This window comes from Thamnophis elegans, chromosome 3 (assembly GCF_009769535.1).
Source record: "Thamnophis elegans isolate rThaEle1 chromosome 3, rThaEle1.pri, whole genome shotgun sequence".
NCBI lineage: Eukaryota > Metazoa > Chordata > Lepidosauria > Squamata > Colubridae > Thamnophis > Thamnophis elegans.
This window is the reverse complement of record NC_045543.1, coordinates 122,227,047-122,239,825: the sequence shown is the minus strand read 5'-3', so window position 1 is coordinate 122,239,825 and position 12,779 is coordinate 122,227,047. Positions and strand designations below refer to the sequence as shown.

At 40.2% G+C, this 12,779-nt stretch overlaps 1 protein-coding gene across 1 annotated transcript in view; it reads left to right on the top strand.

Annotated features, from left to right (window-relative positions):
* The first annotated feature begins 3,215 nt into the window (after positions 1 to 3,215).
* IL31RA (interleukin 31 receptor A) overlaps positions 3,216 to 12,779 on the top strand; it is a 54,188-nt gene continuing 44,624 nt past the window's right edge. Inside the window, 1 exon segment of the mRNA XM_032214432.1 lies at positions 3,216 to 3,377. The gene's annotated coding sequence lies outside the window, so the exon portion shown is untranslated.

Genomic DNA, 12,779 nt, shown 5'->3' with positions numbered 1-12,779 from the left:
TATTGTTCTGTTTCACACCAATTTCAGAGGAGTCTGCATCACTAAATTAAAGAACGTAGGTGATGTGACTACTTGCCAGGTAGAATTTTGAGGGTATATCCATCCCAAGCAATCTGGAACTTCGGTGGTTGACTATGGTCGGAGATTTAAAAGAGGGATCTGAAATGTTTGGGTCCCCTAAAAGATAAGCTTCAGCTGTGATACAAGTTAATTGGACACCCTTTGGCTTTGGTTAGCATGACTAATGAGATGGAGTTATAGATATTTAGAGAACTGCTTTCCCTAAGAAAGAGTTAACGATTTTTTTAAAAAATTGTGCATTGTATTATGGAGTATTTGGGGTTTGGATATGAAAGTGTTATTTCGTTAGGATTGCTTATCTTTTTTCAGTTTGTGGATGAAATAAAGATTGTTAGCATGGGCACCTGTTGGGAGGAGAATCTGTGTGGAAACAGCATTAGTTCATGGATGGTCTTAAGGGTAGAATAATCTGAGAGTGATCTGATTTGCAGAGGATGGTAAGCAAGGGCTGCTGGTGCAGAAATGGGTGCAATTGGCAAAGCCCCTCCTATGCATGGCTGCTACCTTAAGCAGGAGCTGAGAACATAAGAGGACCCCTAAATTACAAAACCAGTTCTGAGCAAGGGGGGAAATACAAACTCCAGAGCCAGTGGTGGAAAATCTCTGAAACCAGGTTGAGAAGATCCAAAACCCATAATCATTCAACGCGACATCATGTGACTACATTGTTTAATGATGGCAATCCTGGCTTTTCCTGTGGCAGCCATAAACAAATCCCACCAGTCGATAGGCAATGATGCACCCTGCTCTAAGCCATCCCCAACTTGGTCCAATTTGAAGCATCTCAAAAATGGTCTGCACAATTAAGAGAACAACTGATGTGTGACCTTGTGCTGTTTAAAAAGCCTCCAAAGCATTGTAAGAATGGCAAGGCTTGTCACTCATGGCCTGGCATGGCCAGTATGCCAGTGAAAGTCAGCTGAGGGCAGCAGAGCCAGTGGATTGCAAGCTGGCAGAGGTGGCTCCAACTTTTGTGTGTGGCAATGGGATGGCTGGTCACAGTGTGGGGCTTGAAACAGCACTCTTTCTTTGACAGTGGCACTGGGACTGAGGAAGAGGCCCGGAACCAGTGATGGCGAGCTGAGACTTTGAGATCCCTGGACCTCTACTTCAGCTGGGGCATTGAGCTACCAAGGATCACCATTGTGCAGGGTAGTCAAAAGGGGAGAGATGGGGGCTGCAGATAGGCAGGAGAGGGACTTGAAGTGCCTAAGCAGTCATGTGGGCAGGCACAAATTTTGATCGCATAACCTCATGGATGCTGCAACAGCCAAAACTTCGAAGAGTGGGAAAAAACACCATTTATTCAGTGCTGCCGTACCTTCAACTGGTCACTAAATGAATGGTCATAAGGGCTACTTATACACACAGACTCTACATATTGCAATTTACACTGCAAGAAGGAAATTGATATGATGCAATTCTTGTGCCATATCCGTTATCACATGTTGGCGATCCTATTTTATCAACAGCCACACAAAAAAGTGCTCCTAAGTTTTGTCCAAACCAGTTCCTTAGATTTTGAAGCCATTATGTTCTTCTGCTTGGATTTTGTTTGCCTTCAGTTTTTCCCTGGAGGATTAAGTGAAATATGCTGTATTTTTCCTGGTATTACATCACATGTTCAAAATATTCTAACTTTCTCTTTTTTATGGTTTTGATTATTTCCCTTGGCCTTCCCAGACTTATCACCTCATTTTTAATTTTGTCAACCCAGCTTATACATAACACTTGCCTGTAAACCCACATTCATCAACATTTCAAATACTTATGGATGCAATGCCCATAGGTATCTAACCATATTCTGTGAAAAAAGTGTTACTTTTGTTTGACAGTATTTTGAAATTTATATAAATGTACAAACTCTTGTTAGCAGTAATGAAGTCATATCACTCTGCCATAATATCATTTTATTTAATTTTGCCTCAGTGTATAGTACAAACCTGGTTGTTTAGTTTAGTATATTATGCGCAACCAGTTGATGACAAAAATAAGATGTATACATAATTAAGTCTAAAGACAAAAATCTTGAAATCAATTATCCATCCATCCATCCACCCATGGTACAGTAAATGTAACTGGGAGAGGCAATCCCTCAACTAACCTGGCCCCATGCCATGTAGGGTTTTAAGGCTCAAAACCAGCATCTTAATTTAAACCCCGGGAGCAGATGCAGCTCATGAAGCTGAGTGTAATGTGTACCATTCTAGGAGCACAGATAACAGTCTTTGCCACTGCTTTTTGCACTAATTGAAGCTTTCAGATACTCTTTAAAGGGAGCCCCACCTAGAGTGTATTGCAATAGTCTATTCAGAAGGTGACTATGGCATGATTAAAGACTCCTAATAAAGGAACAGGCACAAGCAATCCACATACTAGTTTCTTTTGTATATCCACTGTAGCATCATTTTCCATTTTATTCTTTTAGGTTGTAATTTTTAAATCCACTTTCAAATCAGTCTCAATCTTGTTAAATAAAACTTATTCCTCTTCCATAACATCTTTTAAACACAGTCTGTCTATAGAGGCAGAACCTCTTAATGGCTGGGTCAATTCAATATGTACTACAATAAAATATTTCTGGGTCTGGAGAGCGAAATGTTTGAGAAACACTGCTATAGGAAGAATACTGCAGAATCTGTGCTGATTTTCTTTTCCCTTTTGTGCTAATTATTATTTTTCTTTTGGTTATGCTTTCTATCAATTTGTGTGAACTGGGCATTGACTGGCCTATGCTTTTCCTTGGGTTCCTTTAAAAAAATTAATGTTACATTGACTATCTCCCGTTTTCTGACACAGTCCCAAGTTCCATCTCTTTTTCTAGCAGGCAGCAATGTCACTTTTGAATATTTGAAGTCCAGTTGCCTCCTGAAAAAAAAAAAACCTTTGGGACAACCATCAAGACTTGGTTGACTTCTCACAGTACAATCTCTGAAATGTCTTAGCACGTCTCCCTTTGGTAAAATGTCTGGCGCCTCTCCGGATTTTTGCATACAGTGAGATAACATTCGAGTCATTTCTGAGAACTTTCCCGGGCCGAACGCCTGTGAACCGAATGCCATCAGCTGGCCCGCACATTGTGGATAATGATGAAACAGGCCCCGATTTCCCCGAAATTTAATGACACGAGGGGCGGGGGGGAAGCCCTTGGAAGAAGCGGAAAAAACAGGCGGCTTCTCGCAAGGTTGAGCCCAGAGGCGGGACTTCAGCCGCGGTGGGAAAGCCTCACATTTGAGGCTAAGTCATTTCGCCTCCCGGCTGAGAAAAGTGAAGCCGGCTCTTGCGGCGGTTGGTAGGTGAGTAGCCGAGATTGGAACAGTATTGATGATCGACTGGCTATCCGGGCGCTGAATGGGGCGGGATCTTTCACCCGAGTCTTACAGTTTTCTTACGCGTCCGGCAACCGAAGCCAAGCGACGCGTCCCTGAACTCTTAATAGCGCTCAGAGAAAGCGACCCGGCTCACTTTTGACTCTCAGCGCTTCCAAATAATTCTTGCTCACTTCCTGCCTGTGGCTTAATGCCCCACCACCAAGCCACCCCCCTCTTTTCTTCCGATTCCCCTTTTTTGCATGATCCCTTTCTGCATATTTTCCCCCTTTGCTTCTTGCTCAAGTTTTCTCGAATTCAAATTCCCTCGAATATAATCTCTTCAGAGAAACGGGTTTTTTAATCTTGCTCCTCCAATGCCGGGCGCTTTCCTTTTCTCTCTTCTTCTCCCTTCCTCTACCTCTTCCTGGACTTGTCCGAGAAAGCCTCTATTTCCAGAAGGTGCTCCAAGTTCAATTGTAGTCTTGGAAAGCTTTGCTTGCATCTCTCCATTTGGGCGTTTGAAGCGGTAGCAAACTTCGCACATCCTGGCCATTTCCTTCCAAGGTTGGATTCTTGATTTATCTTCTGAGGAGGAGGAGGAGGAAGAGAAACTCTGAAATCTTTTAAATTGTAGCCCAAAAGATATTTTGAAAAATGAGCATGAAAACTTACCTCTAGCTTTGTTCTGAGTTGCCCAAGGTGTGTGTGTGTGCCCATTTGACTGTTCCTCGATTTTTCAAATTTGAAACGGGAATTCATTTGGGAAAACTTGGACTGTATTTATGGGTGGTAATTTTGGGAATTACAGAATTCTTTATTTATTGTCCAAGTGTGATTGGACACACAGAAGGAATTTGTCTTTGGTGCATCATATGCTCTCAGTGTACATAAAGAAAAATAAAATAGAATACATTCATTCAAGAATATTAAGATACGACACTTAGTGATAGTCACAGGTTACTAATAAACAATCAAATCATAATAGGAAACAAAACAATATGAATTGTAAAGATACAAGCAACATGTTTATAGTCATAAGTGGGAAGAGATAGGTATTAGGAAGGATGAGAATAATAATAATAATACAGTCTTAGTAAATAATTTGACAGTGTTGTGGGAATTATTTGTTTAGCAGAGTGATTATAGGTAGCCCTCAACTTAGTACCATTCGTGTAGTGATGGAAGTTACAATGGCGTTGAAAAAAAGTGACGGGAGTGTTTTTCGTATTTAGGATCCCCATGATGAGGTGGTAAAAATTTGGGCACTTGGCAAGTGACATATATTTGTGACAGTTGCATTGTCATAGGGTGGGTCACATGGTAAGCATTTGTAACCTTCCCATCCAGTTTCCAACAAGCGAAGTCAATGGAGAGGGGAAGCCAGATTCACTTAATGATGGCATGTTTCAGTTAACAACTGCAGTTAACAACTGTTGCAAAAAGGGTTGTAAAATGGAGTAAAACTCAACCAGCAACTGCCTTGCTTAGCAATGAAAATTTGGGGCTCCCTTGTGGTCATAAGTCGAGGACTTTTTCAACACATCTGGAGGCCCTGTGTGTGGAAGAAGGTGCTGTAAAAGATTCTTCCTGAGGTGGTTTTCATATTCCATTAATTTGGCAATTCCGTTTATGAAACAGCTCAAATAAATTTAAAACCATTCCAGGTCAACTCAAGAATCAACAAATAAGAAACAACCTTTTATCCAGCATTTCCCAATACTATTTATTTCAATAAAAAGCAGCTTTAAAAAAAAAATCTTTACCATATTTTTCAGAGTAAGACGCACCGGAGTATAAGAGACACCAAGGTTTTGAAGAGGCAAATTAAAAAAAAAGTTTTAGCACTGTGCAGACCTCCCAACGGACCCATTTTTTAATAGTATGAATAGCCTTTAGGAGGTTTGTAGAATGCCTGGGGGTGGGGGACAAACAAAAAATGCCCCATTTTTCACAAAAACTGGCCTGTTTTTTGTTTTAAAAAATCGCATGCATAGCCTTTAGGAGGCTTATAGAGTGCTCTTGGGGGTTGGGGGGGATTGAGCAAAAAACAGCACATTTTTGGCTCATTTCTGCCCTTCTCAGCCCCCAGGAGCTCTCTGAAAGCTTCCTACAGGCTATGCACAGCCATTTTGGTGAAGGGGGCAGGGTTTGGGGAGGCAAAAAATGCTGTATTCAGTGTATAAGACGCACCCAGAATTTTCAGCCTCTTTTTTGAGGGAAAAAGGTACGTCTTGTACTCCGAAAAATATGGTAAGTTCTCCAGAAGAATTTATTGGGAAAGATCTTTCAATGACAGAGTTACAGTTGGAGGGAAAGCAGGCACGTCAATATAAATCATTTTACGAAGTATAAATCTTGTACAGGTAGTTCTCAATTTACAACAGTTCATTTAGTGACCATTCAAAGTTACAACAGTGCTGAAAAAAGTGACGTATGACCATTTTTCAGACTTTTGACCGTTGCATCATTCCCATGGTCATATGATTTACATTCGGATGCTTGACAACTGACCCACATTTATGACGATTTGCAGTGTCCTGGAGTCATGTGATCCCCTTTTGCAATCTTCTGACAAGCAAAGTCAATGGGGAAACCAGATTCGCTTAACAACCATGTTACTAAGTTTAAGAACTGCAGCGATTCCCTTACTAAATGTGGCAAGAAAAGTTGTAAAATGGGCCAAAAAGTCACTTAATAAATTTCTCACTTTGTGAGTGCGTGATCAGAAGTCGAGAACTACATGTACTGTGTATGCAATCACTTTTTCTGATTTTTTTCTTTTTCTCTTTAAAAGTGTTTACCCATCTACCAACACCTAGGTAGCAGAAGCGATAACTAGATTTGGAGGTTTATTACAATTATTTGATTAGTATTAGACATGTAAATGGAGCAAATATTTCAACACATATTTATATTAACCAATTACCCTGCCCTCTGCCAGCAGACACTTATAAAACAAGTGACAGCTCAGAGTTTTGCCATATCAATCAAGATATAACTTATTCAGAGTTAGCTCATACAAACTCCGTCTCCTATGAGGGAGTTTCCTTCAATTAGAACTTAAAAGTTGAGGCACAAGACACCCACCCCCAAAGAGCAATGACTCTGGAATCTTCTTGAGTCAGCACAAAGCTATCCCACTGATTATTTGTGGAAGACATGAATGCAGAACGTTATTCTTGGTCCAATCCCAGCCTACCTCAAAAGCAGCCTCTATCCATATTTTCCTGCTTGGCTTCCAAAGGAATATTTTTCCTTTTGGCTGACACAACCTTGGTGCAACAGTCTGCAATGTAGCCTTTGGAGATCACCTTGGCTTGTCCTGCCCCAGTTACCCTGAAGGTCCTATGAGCACAGCCCCAAGTCCCGTGATGGCAAAGCTATGGCACAGGTGCCCGAAGTGGCATGCGGAGTCACGTCTCCTGGCATGTGCTACGTCACCTGTTCCTTTTCCAGGTTTCTGGCACGCATGTGTACGTGATGATCAGCTGACCTTCATGAGGCAGTGCCAGAAAGTGGAAGAGCTGGTCTTCTACTTTTCGGCGTAAGAATGTGCACCAGCCAGCTGATCGTTGCCCATGCATGTGTGCCTATAACTGGAAGACTAGCTGCCTGGTGCACTTGCGTGTGCTGGCAATTGAAAATTCATTTTCCAGCATGTGTAGGCCCCCTGGGCAGCTCCTCTTCCAAGGTGCGTCCCAGATGAGCATGCATGCTCCCTTTTTGGCACTCAGTGCCGAAAAGATTCACCCTCACTGCCCTAGTCCCTGCCACTGATTTTCAGGGCCAGAAGGGGAGCTAAGGACTTGCGCTAGGTCAAAAGTCATCCTTCCCATTTCTCTGGGCAAGCCCTGGATGGCAAATGCAATAGGCAGATAAGTGGCCCACGGTTCTTCCAGAGCAGTGTTTTTCAACCTTGGCAACTTGAAGATGTCTGTTAAGTAAGCTCCGCGTTGGGAGAGTGAGTGCATTCAGAGAAGCGTTGTGAGAGTTGTGTTGGAGAACACACAAACCAGCTTACAGAGACACTGCAGTTTGAATAGGCCTTTACTTTTGTGGAAATAGAGATATCAGACTCCATCAAACAGTCCAAGTCATACACGGATAAGACAATCAGTCATCAATGTCTTTCAGTTAAGGCAGTGGTTCCCAAACTTGGCAACTTTAAGACTTGTGGACTTCAACTCCCAGAATTCTCCAGCTAGCTCTTCTGGCTGGAGAACTCTGGGAGTTGAAGTCCACAAGTCTTAAAGTTGCCAAGTTTGGGAACCACTGAGTTAAGGGATAATCCAAATAACATACTCCATAAACATACAAACAGTCCGGTACTCAAAGTTTGCTAGCAGTTGCAAAACTTACAATAGCTCATGGCACTTTCTAACAGCCAGCTTCCAAAACACTCAGATCAGATCAGCCCAGCATCTAACAAACAGAGCTAACAATCATTCTGGCTCCCTCTTATGGTCGATTGAGGAAAACAGCAACCAATCACATTTTACAGTATGATTTAAAGAAACAGGTACAGCATTGCTATATGATTTATATATTGCCGACCCAACCGTTAGATTATATTCCTAACAATGTGCATTCCCCCTGGGCAGCTCCTCTACCAAGGTGCGTCCCAGATGAATGTGCACGCTCCCTTTTTGGCACTCAGTGCTGAAAAGATTCACCCTTACTGCCCTAGTCCCTGGCACTGATTTTCAGGGCCAGTAGGGGAGCTAAGGACTTGCAGTAGGTCAAAAGTCATCCTTCCCATTTCGCGAATGCTGGCTGGGGAATTCTGGGAGTTGAAGTGCAGACATCTTCAAGTTGCCAAGGTTGAGAAGCACTGTCCCAGAGCAAAACAAACAAACGAATAAAAAAATTCCCCATGATAAAGCAGAGGCAGCTTTACTGCTGAGATCCCACAACAAAATCTTAATCTAAGGATGCCCACATCCTCCATAAAAATCCCCAAACATTATTTATTTCTAGTACAAAAAAGACCTGCTTCCCTCATAATCTCTGTAATTCTGGGGATTATTCTTTTTGCACTAGACATAAATAATGTTTGGGGGTTTTTCTGAAGTTTTCCACATGCTGAAAAGCATATGAGATCAGCTTTTATGGAACTATGTCTGAACTTGGTAGCTAAAACAATTCTTTCTAGCTAGCAGAAATATAATAAAAGTCCCGAGTTTTATCTTTTTTTTTCACTAAACCAGCTTGTTGTTTTTTACACAGGAAAAGGGAAAAGGCATATTAAAAGGGGCTTGTATAAGCATCCAAATTTTGTCCTAGAATTAAATGTATTATTAGTTTAGAACAGTGTTCTTCAAACTTGGTAGGTTTAAGATATGTGTTTTCATTTTGGATGTGGAATTATATGTGGAACATATAATAATATTTACAAATAGATGAGTTTGGAAATTTCTTATATCCAATTTGAGTTCCTTTTAAGGTGAAATTTGACTTAATTGCTGCTATCAGTTTATGATGTTCTGTTAAGAGGAGAGTCTAAGTGAACGTTTCTTTGCATTTCCTAGATTCTTCTTCTTCTGCTCTAACGGGGAAATATTTTATATTACAATTTTGTAACATAAATATGTACACATAACAAAACATGTTATTATTTTTCTCCCATCCTCACTCGCAGAATGGACAGATTGCTTAAACATTGATGGTTTCCTGGGTTGTTTTTCTTTGCAGCCAAGCACTTCCCCAAAAGTTTCCAACTGCAGATTAAGAAGCTCAGCTCTGCAACCTTAGTTAGCCCCAGCTGTACCTGTAATTGACAGGACTGTTTGGTTTCACACCATAGGTTTTGTCTGCCTTCTAAGTGGCTTGGGGCCATTCAGTAGTTTAGAACAGTGTTTCTCAACCTTGGCAATTTGAAGATGTCCGGACTTCAACTCCCAGAATTCCCCAGCCAGCGAATGCTGGCTGGGGAATTCTGGGAGTTGAAGTCCGGACATCTTCAAGTTGCCAAGGTTGAGAAACACTGATTTAGAACAGTGTTCTTCAAACTTGACAGCTTTAAGATGTGTGTTTTCATTTAGGGTGTGGATTTAAAAAAAAACATATAATAATATGTACAAATAGATAACTTTGGAAATTTCTTATATCCAGAGGTGGGATTCAAAAATTTTAGCAACTAATTCTCTGCCCGGTTGGTGGGTGGGCATGGCCTACTTGGCCTTCTGCACCATGATGGGGGGGCATTTTCACCCTCCCCAGGCTCCGGAGGCTTTTCTCAAGCCTCCGGGAGGGCAAAAACGGAATCCCCCAGGTTCTGGAGGCCTTTGGAGGCCAGAAATGGGGCCGTTTCCAGACTTCCGAAACTTCCAGGAAGCCCATTTTTTGTCTTCCCAAAGCCTCCTTGTGGGCCGTGCACTTACCTGGCATCAAAAATGGACCTTGGGGAGACTCCTGGGAGGGACTGGTGAGGGTAGGCGGGCCAGCCAGTCCTTGCAATTATCAGTTCGATGAACCAGATGTAAAATTAGTATTCGGTTTTCCCGAACCGATCCATACTGGCTGAATCCCACCCTTGGTTATATCGAATTTGAGTTCCCTTTAAGGTGAAATTTGACTTAATTGCTGATATCAGTTTATGATGTCCTGTTAAGAGGAGGATCTCAGTAAACTTTTCTTTCCATTTCCTAGATTATTCTGCTGTTGCTGCTGTAATATGAGAAATATTTTATATTACAATTTTGAACATACATATGTATACATAATAAAATATATTATTATTTGAAATAAACCACTTATGTAATTTCTGCACTGTTACCAAAGTTCAATGCAAATAAGTTGAAATAATTTGGCAAATATTAATTTTTAAGTGACAAATTAGTATTATAAATTATGGTTATAATTATAAAGTAAGAGATTATAAAGTAAGATCTATAATAATTTTGATTTGAAATTATGGTTTAATGTAACAGTTATAGCTGTTGTTCCATTTCTGGAATACTCCGCATAATTAAGCAATTCAGAAGTCTTACACTGTATTAATATTAATTAATTTTATTTCCCAAGGATTTGGGGATAATATACCTTTTGAAAGAGGTGGAGAAACACTGTCTGAAAAAGGACAAAGTGACCAAGGCTTCTTAAAAGAAAATAAATAGTGTTTCCTGCATGTATTTTCTAGGAAAAATAAGTCCCTAATAATATTCTTTTGTTTACTTGTGACTATAAACATCAGTATTACTCTAAGAACTGAAGGGCATTGAAAACAAGGAGAGATTATTATTATTAGCAATTGAAGCCCACATAAAATGTTCTAACTGTGGGACAGAATTTCTGCAAGTTCATTAATTAACATGACCTCAATATATTCTAATAACCTATAAAAAGTTCTATTTATTGACTTTGGAAACATGAATTTTTAATTGAATTATCTCCAAAGGAGCTTGAAAGGCAAGTCATTAAAAAACACTCACAAACTTTAATATCCTATCAACTGTTGCAGCTCCAGAACAATTTCCCTAGAACTTTGAATCTTAAAAAAATCTGAGGAAAAATAGCTCTCTCGTAGGATGCAAGGCCCTTTATAGTGTCTTCTGATACTTATGTATATAGACAGATTATATTGAAGACTGCCGGTGCCAATTCTCTATCACCCCAAAGTACAAGTAATTGTAGCTGGTAAGTCAGCCCCATGGGGGAGTATGTGAAAACTGAATGAGGACTTATTATAGGTAAAGACTGAATGTGGACAAAAAGCGACTGTCAATAACGAAAAATTCATGTAAAGCTGTATTAAATGTTTTGGGTCAAGAGACCTATTACTTTTCTTAATCAAATAATAAAGGAGGGATAAAAAAAATCTAAACGTACCAACTAAGAAGTAAAATCAGAAGTTCTGTTCTCAGATAAAAGGATAAAATTTTATATACTCTGTATATATGTGTGTGTGTGTGTAAATGTTACCTAATGACTCACCTATACATTAATACAGTCATCTTTAGAGCCAAGGTGGCGCAGTGGTTAAATGCAGCACTGCAGGCTACTGCTAGATCAGCAGTTCAGCGGTTCAAATCTCACCGGCTCAGGGTTGACTCAGCCTTCCATCCTTCCGAGGTGGGTAAAATGAGGACCCAGATTGTTGGGGGCAATATGCTGACTCTCTGTAAACCGCTTAGAGAGGCCTGAAAGGCCTATGAAGCGGTATATAAGTCTACTGCTATTGCTTTAGAAGAGAAGAGAAGAGTTGGAAGGCACCTTGGAGGTCTTCTAGTCCAACCCCCTACCTAGGTAGGAAACCCTACACCACTTCAGACAAATGGTTGTCCAATCTCTTCTTAAAAACTTCCAGTGTTGGGGCATTCACAACTTCTGGAGGCAAGCTGTTCCACTGATTAATTGTTCTAACTGTCAGGAAATTTCTCCTCAGTTCTAAGTTGATTCTCTCCTTGATTAGTTTCCACCCATTGCTTCTTGTTCTACCCTCAGGTGCTTTGGAGAATAGTTTGACTCCCTCATCTTTGTGGCAACTCCTGAGATATTGAAACGCTGCTATCATGTCTCTCCTAGTTCCTTCTTTTCATTAAACTACACATATCCAGTTCTTGCAACCGTTCTTCATATGTTTTAGTCTCCAATCCCCTAATCATCTTTGTTGCTTTTCTCTGCACTCTTTCCAGAGTCTCCACATCTTTTCTACATCGTAGCGACCAAAACTAAATGCAGTAAATGCATAAATGCTTTAAATAAATGCTTTAAATGTTCTAAAAGACCATAGGAAGCAGGTTGTATTCCTGTGAAGAAGAAAAACTCTTTTTCAGATCCTGGCCTTGAAATACATGTTATTAGTACCAAAATATTATCTTGCAGGAAAATGAGGCACAATGTTTATTGCTCCCTCCCATTTGCCATTAAATTCAATTGAGATAATTCTGTATATTAAACTATTTGATTTTCATTCTAATATTTGATCATACTTAATAAAATACTGTACAGTAGTACCACTGGCACAAACGCTTCTCACCCTGACTAAATCGGGTTCTGACCAAAATGCACAAATATTTTGAATCTGGTCATGAACACATACTTGATCAAACATGGCTGCTGCTGATTTTCCCCTTCTGTGCCACTTTTTTTATAAGTGCCAAATTTCGGATCATGACCAAATCGGGTCCAACCAAATTTATGGAACAAATTATGGTTGTGACCAGAGATTCTACTGTTTGTAGTAAATATTACAGGAAACTTAATTCCAATTTACAAATAAGAAATTGGCGGGAGGGGATTAGAACATTTGTGGTGTATTGTATGTATGTAGAATCCTGTCTTATGTTTTGTGTGAGTGTTATAAATGCTTGCGTGTTATGAATTCAATTGGCAGAGAACTACTAACATTTTATGCAAAAGAATCTAACAAGAAAACCTTACATTTTA